We start from the raw sequence: 7,754 nt of genomic DNA, 5'->3' as shown, positions 1-7,754 counted from the left end.
TTGGTGGAGCTTTCGCAAGATCTCGAGCCTTTGATGGCCTCTTTGTACGCTATCAACATCAACCAGAAAGGAAATGCCTTAGTCTGGGGAGGCTCTTCTGGAGGCCATTATACTATTGCCTCAGACGATCTTTCCCTTATGGGCACAGGGGAGAAACCTATTTGGGCCAAGGCCTGGACCCCTGGATTAACGCCCAAAATCAACATTTTCTTTTGGCTCCTCTTGCAAGACAAAATCCTTACCCTGGATAATTTAGCCAAGAGAGGCCAAATTATTCCTAGTAGATGCTGCCTCTATAAGCATGACCAGGAAACGGTTAATCACATTTTCATTCACTGCCCCTTTTCCTCTAGAGTGTGGAGTCTTTTGACTTCCAATATGAACTTCTATTGGTGCCCGCCTGCTAGTATCTAGGATTTATTCATTCAGTGGAGTAGCAACCACAAAGGCCTGGAATCCCAAATTTTGAGTTCCTGGATTATCCCACACTTTTGCTGGGGAATTTGGAAGGAGCGCAACAACAGGATATTTAGAGATAGAGAAGCTCCTGATGGTATTATAGCAGAGAAAATTGATGGCCTCATGAAAGAGAATTATTCCACAACTAGAGATGGAAACATAAAGGACAGAGGGAAAATTAAGACCAAGAAAGAAGCTAGGATCAAAAGAAGACAACAGGCTACTTGGTCCTTCCCCCCCGAAAACTGGCATAAAGCCAATTTTGATGGAGTGGCTAAGGGGAACCCTGGTCCCGCCGGATGCGGTGGAATCATAAGAAACAACTTGGGAGGGGGAATTGCTGCTATCTCCTCCCCTATTGGTCACCAAACCAACCATTTGGCTGAAGCCAGTGTGGCCAGACTCACTGTTAAGCTGGCCCTGGACTCAGGGATCGATCAACTGTGGCTTGAAGGAGACTCCCTAAATATAATAAATTGTATTTTAGGAGCAACCAAACCATTATGGACCATTGAAAGCATAATTGAGGACCTAAAAATGGACTTGAGCAAATTTAAAAATTACCATGTTAGCCATGTCTATCGTGAAGCTAACGTGGTTGCTGATTAGTTCGCAAATGCAGTGGTCACATTCAATTTGGTGATGACGCGGGGAAACAATAATCATTTTCCGACGGCGGCTATGGAGCTCATCCGAAAGGAGCAAATTCAAGGTACCAACTCAAAATATTTTTATGATGATGAGACATGCTCACTCATGTTTTAAAAAGGGAATCATTTGGAGTTATGTGGAACCCCCACCATTTCATAATAATGTGTACAGATCACACGAGCAGAAGAAAGCCAGAGTTAAACCCAATAACACGCGCATTAAAGCTCTCATCCTTAGCGATTTTTTCATCTTTGAGCTCTGCAATTCTGTTAAGGGTTTAGGGTTAGAGAGGCATAATATCGCAATGGTGGGAGAAAGGATTAGAAGGGAGCCATGGGGAGAAACAGAGAGCTGGAAAGAAAAAGGGACGGTTTGGAAAAAACTCTAGAAGGGCGGCATAACCAGCTTCATGGAGAGGCTCCATGGTTTTGACGCGGGGGTAACCAAGATTATGGTTGATACCTAGCACAATGGAAAGGTCACAATTGATGGTGTCTCCCACCAAATCATAGAGGGTCTCATCGCGGAGGTGATAGGCTTCTCCTAGGAAGGCATGAACTTCTTCAGGGATAAGAAGATGTCCGCCAATGCTGTCAACACTTTCGTCAAGAATGACAAGGAGAAAAGAAAACTGGTAAAGATTGACACCTACTAATACATTGAGTCCATCAAGAAGTTCTGGGGGCTTGTTTTGAGGATCATCATAGAGTATGTCACTTTGGAGCCCAGGTTTGATAGAATCAGGACCCTTTCATTTTTTTTTGCTTAATCATTTTAGACATAAAGTGAAAATCTCCTTTCCTTTCTATATTTTTACTTCTATGACTAAGAATATAGAGAGTTACAAGAAATGTCCTATCAAGAACCCTGCCCTTCACAAAGGTCTTCTACTCCTCAGTTTTGAGTTTCTAAAAACCTAGACAAGAGTCAAGTCCATTGGGGTTTCGGGTGGCTCCTCGGAGGACACAGCCAGCTCAGACTCAGGGGAAGTGCGCGTTGTGAAATCTGTCAAGTCTGAAACCCCAAAAGCCAAACCCTCTCTCCGTTTCCCTAGCAGGAAGAGCCCCAGGTGCCCTCCCCCTAACCCCCCTACCCCTCATCCTAAGGAGTCTAGTAATGATTCAAAAACGAAGTCGGAGGAGGCAAAATCGGTGGAAGAGAAGGAAAGTGAGTTGGAAGATGACAAGGAGAAAGATAATGACAAGAAGGAGGTGACCCCCTTGGTAACCCAGGATAACCCCAAGAAAATAAAATTGGACCAGACCCCAACCCATGATCATATCAGTGACTACGCTGATTTTCCCTCAAGCCCTACTGCACCCACCTCCCCCCTGGAGGTCCCCATTTTGCCCCCAGAAGAGATGATAGAAATCATGGTTGAAAAGGGGGGGGAGGCCATCAGGAAAAATAAGAGAAGAGCCTGGAGAAATTTCAATATGGATAGTGTCAGTATGGGCATTGTTAGAGAACCTACTAAAATCCAGGTGTTGGGGGATCTCGACAGTAGCACCCACTATGACAAGCTCCTTGACCCGATTCTTTTGGTTCTCTCTGACAATGTTCGTGAAATGGGTTTCAACTTTCTCAACAATGCAAAGAATAGCTTGATTGACAATTTCTGCTCCATTAAGTGGCTTTTTCAGGAAATTGAGACTCTGAAGGATAGGTCCAACCATACCAACAACAGGGGGGATGTCAAGGATCATGAGGCCAGAGGTAGTAAAGACCAGCTGGGCAGCCAGGAAAAATATAGAAGCCAGGACCCCAGAGACAATCAGGAGGATAGAATCACCCGGCTCGAGCAGAAGGTCCAAAGGATGGATTCCGTCCACCAGGTTGTGACTAAATAGATTGTGGATACCCTCCATACCTTGAATGAAAACATTGTTAATCTGGGGGACTATTTGACCAAGGCCGGCCTTGTGGGGAACGTGGAGCAGAGTATAGAGCATAGAACCAGCCAGGAAGATCCTCAGAAAGAGACTGGAATCCAGGAAAGTCAGGGGGACCAGATGCATTTCCTCCCCACAATCCAGGAGGAAGAGGCCAACCAGAAGGAAAGTGACACTGTAGAAACCCTATAGGCAATGGAAAAGAAGGGACACTAGTTTGCCCGCCAAGCTCTGTTTTCGGCCTTTGTTTCTCAGGCTTCGGGCCTTTTCATTTCTGGCCTTTTGAGGCAATTTTTGTTTTTTCTGTCTTTTCTACTTTAGGTTGTTTTATGTTGTAAAACTTTGGGTTTCAGGGTCCCTATAAAACCTATTTTCCTAATCAAAAACATACCTGATGAATCCTTATGCCAAGATAAATCATAAGGTACAAAAAGCTACATTGTGATACCAATAAATGATATCTCAAACTTAGGAATGTGTTATGAGAAGCAAATTCAGTTAAGTATTCTTGAAAATTCCTTTGGAAATATTTTTAATACTTTCAACATCAAAATTTCTCTTTTCTCAAATCATTATATGAAAATGGAAATCAAATTCTATATGAAATTAGTTTCGAGGAAAAATTATTCCCAAAACTCCAAAAGGAGAAGATAGATATTAATAACTTTAGATATTATTATATTTTTGATAGGAAGTTTATTTTGAGTATTAAGATGCATGACATAAGTCTATCTCTAGGAGAAATGATTCACTATGCGAAATGGGAATTTTTCAGGTGAATTACTTTTGAGACATGAATATAGGTGTTTTATTTTTCAAAAGTTGCACAAGAAATTAATGAAAAGACTTAAGTGTTTGATACTCAAGGGAGAGTATAGTAATTTGAGATGGGAGACCACATAGAGGTTTTTGAATGAAGGAATATTTTTTATGAATGATTTCATAATTTTTCTATTATTTCATGATCAAAATAAGGTTTTTGATAGAGGAAAGAGATAATGAGTGAGTGCCTAGTTTGCTTCTATAGAGATAGATAGGATCTTGTTATGCTCACAGGGGGGATACAACCCCAGAAAGAACCAATATTGGAACACTAAAATTTTGAAATTTTTTATACCCCATCACACCTGGGAAGAAAAATTCTCTCTGTTCGAACATATCTAAGCATTCTTGGATTCATGTTCCAGGTGACTAATTCATAGGTACATATGTAAAGCTCATGACTTATTTATCAAAAATATTCTAGAGCATGAAAATTATATACTAAAAGGGATTAAGGATGATCAAAGATGCGTTAAAGATTTAGTTTTTTTCTCAAAGTCAAATGATGTGACCTTTCAGGAAGGTGGCAATAACGAAATCAATATTCTAGATTTATTATTTTGATTAAAAATTGCATTTTAATTAATATATGTTTAGTTGAATTTAGGTTTTATTTAGGAAGTGATGTGATGACCTGAAGGTTGTATGCATCCTTTAGGTTTCTATAAAGGATACCAGGATCATTTTTAGTAGATAGTTACAAAATGAAAAACATTTTTAAATTATAGATGCTAGATGGATGCTTATAGTAGTGTAATTAGGTAATACAACTTGAACACAACTCAATTGTACTTCCTTTTTTGAATCAATAAAAGATTTTTTCTATCTCGATCTAGTTAAATGGTTTTTTAATACTTGCATATTATATTGTCCTCTTGGATCTAGAATTACTATTTGACAGATTGAACTTCATGAATACCCTTGATTATCAGATAATTTAATAGTGTGTTATGGTATCTTTCTAATTGATCACCTCTAATAGGGGTTAAATTCATTTAGACTAGGGTTTCATGTACTAAGTTCTCCATCTAGTAATTAATGGTGTGGCTAGCTATCTCCTAAAGGGTCTAATGATAAGTAAGTACAAGGTTGACTCCATTTGCCTAAATTGGATAAAGGGAATAGTCTATTGATTCATTTGAGTTGATATAAAATTGCATGTTGGTATGGTTATTTACCTTAGTTATTTGCATATCATTCATCCATTCTCATCCATGCTATTAGTCATCATTTAAAAGCATTTTCAAAACATTCAAAAGAACTCAATTTCATATTTGATTTCTCCTTAAGAAAACTCTTCTTGTTTCAAGAGTATCAATTAAATCTTCTTTATTTAATCTTCAAAACTTGTTCTAAGAAGTATCAACATAGGTATGTACCACCTAGGTCTTGCAGAGCTTGAAGCATGGAGATTGATTAATTGTTTTTCAACCTTCTTTGTTGACCAAAATTGTCTTGAGATTCCCCACATTTAGTAGGCAAGGCTTGTAGGAATTCAACCAAAAATTTTGAGAACCAACAAGACGTTGAATACATTTATAGATACCATGGTTCATAGGGCATAATCTAAAGATCATTAAGTGAAAAAATATGAAGACTATGAACCGACAATTTATTTATTTTTAATCTATGATAAAATGTAAAATTGTAATGTAATGTGTATTATAATAGCTTAAGGTGGCCCTATATTATTATTTTAAATTGGAAAGCCTCAAGGATGTCTCAATAACTTATTTTAGGACTTGGTATAAAGGAAAGATGGTTTACTTGGATCTAATGTATGGTGCTCAGTTAGATCTTTGTAATATGTATTGTGCAAGCTTGATATGCATGCTAGAATGATTTAGAATAGCTAAGGGGAGTGGCGGGTGAAAGGGGGGGGGGGTGGGGTGGCGCGGGGGGTGGGGTGGATCCTTAGGTCCATATGTACCAATTTAACTTTTAATCACTTCAAATACTTTAGATATAAACATTTCCTAGCTCGGTCTCTATAGAAAATAATCAGTAATATAAAATTATAGTCCACTTTCCTTATAGAAAAAGAACTTGTAGAATGTAAAATATTAACAATAAAACATCTTAGATTCAAATCCACACAAGTACGACACTATGATTTAACATGGAAACCCAAGTTGGGAAAAACCACTAGTAACATGTCACCAATTTTTCACACTTCTGAAGTGAGCTCTGTTAGGAGCCAACCCTGTTAAAGGTTACAAAAAAAATTGTTAAATGTGACCTTGTTAAAGGATTTAATCACCCTATTAGGATTGGCCTTGTTAGAGGGTTTAGGAACATTTCATTATAATACCACCTTGATTAAAGGATTTATATATGACTATTAGGTCAACCTTGATTAAATGATTTCAAAACTAATATAATGGTTAGAATGTAATAGCAAGTTTGATTTGACAAATACAACTCACCTTGCAAACACATATCAAAATTCAGTTCATATGGTAATCCACTGATTGGCCTCCATTTTCATCGTTGTATTTGACCTTCTTGACAACCCTTCAAGAAATCATACTTCACCTCTTCACAACTCTTCTCAGCCTCCTGCCCAAGTTTTTCAATCAATAAAATTAACAACTACTCCAACCTTGTTGAGGTCTTCACCAACTCTGCTAATTACCTCTCCAAGTTTAGCCCTTGTACTTCCTTAAATAGGTGATTCTAATCTTTTTCTACTTAAACATCACTATACATCTTAGGGTTAGGTTAGATTCATCGAATCCTTCCATCATTTTGTCTCCTCTTTTCTCTTCTACAAGATTCTCCAAACTTCTACTTGAATTCTTTCGTAAAAATTCTCAAACATGATTTCCCTTGAATTAAATGCTCTAGACCATTCATCCTTATCTTCAACAAGCTTTATATATTCCAAGGAATCAACCATGTTAGTTGGAAACCATGATTTCCTCATAATCCATCACATGTTGTCCCTTAGCCAACACTATGTTCTAACACTCGGTCATCACTAGATTACTCGGGATAAAATTTAAGTTCCTTAATCTTATGCTCTTTTCTTTGTCAAGCTTATGTATTTGGTCTTTCTTTGATCACTTCTTTTAGGCTTCTATACAACTGTCTTCTCCCCTTAGATTTTGATTAAACAATCATATTATCTTGTCAAAGTCTAACTAATCAAGTGCCCATTGTAGTTCCTCATAGCTCAAACTTTCCTCTAGGCCCTTTTGTTATGTCCTTCTTCTCAAATCCTCTTCATCAATCATCTTCATATGACACTCTACTCATATAGAAACTATCTTACCAATAAGGTTTGAAATCAATAACAACATAACAATTATTCTAGTTGTAGTTTCAAAGTATAGACTGTTGTTCAAAGTATAGATTGTTGTACTTACAACTTCTCTCCAGTATTTCTATAACACATTCTTCTTCATCACCAATGTTCTAGCACAGTCCATGATTGATCTATTCCTCCTTTCAACTATTCCATTTTGGGGAGGGTTCTTAGGTGCTGACATTTGCCTCTTGATTCCTCTATCATTACAAAATATGCTGAATTCATTAGAGATAAATTCTCCTCCTCTATTATATCTCAAGAACTTTATAATCTTATCTACTTTCTTTTCAACTCATGCCAAACACCACTTAAACAACTAAAAAGCATTATATTTTTCTTTAAGAAACATTACAATCATCATTCTAGGATATTCATCAACAAATAGAATACATATTTTTTTTCACAATAGATTTACACTCCAATAGGTCCACAAAGGTCAGTATGAACCAATTCCAAAATATCATTATATGTACAGGATTTTCTCTTGAAACCAAACTTTGTCATTTTTCCCAATTGACATAATTTACACATAGCATTGTTAGGTTTCTTCAATCTGTGTAATCCTCTTACTATTTTCATCTTGCTAATGCTTACCTCTTATGCCATAACCATATATCTTC

This window comes from Cupressus sempervirens, chromosome 1 (assembly GCF_028749045.1).
Source record: "Cupressus sempervirens isolate cs-2001-9-10 chromosome 1, ASM2874904v1, whole genome shotgun sequence".
Lineage (NCBI taxonomy): Eukaryota > Viridiplantae > Streptophyta > Pinopsida > Cupressales > Cupressaceae > Cupressus > Cupressus sempervirens.
This window is presented reverse-complemented; position numbering follows the sequence as displayed.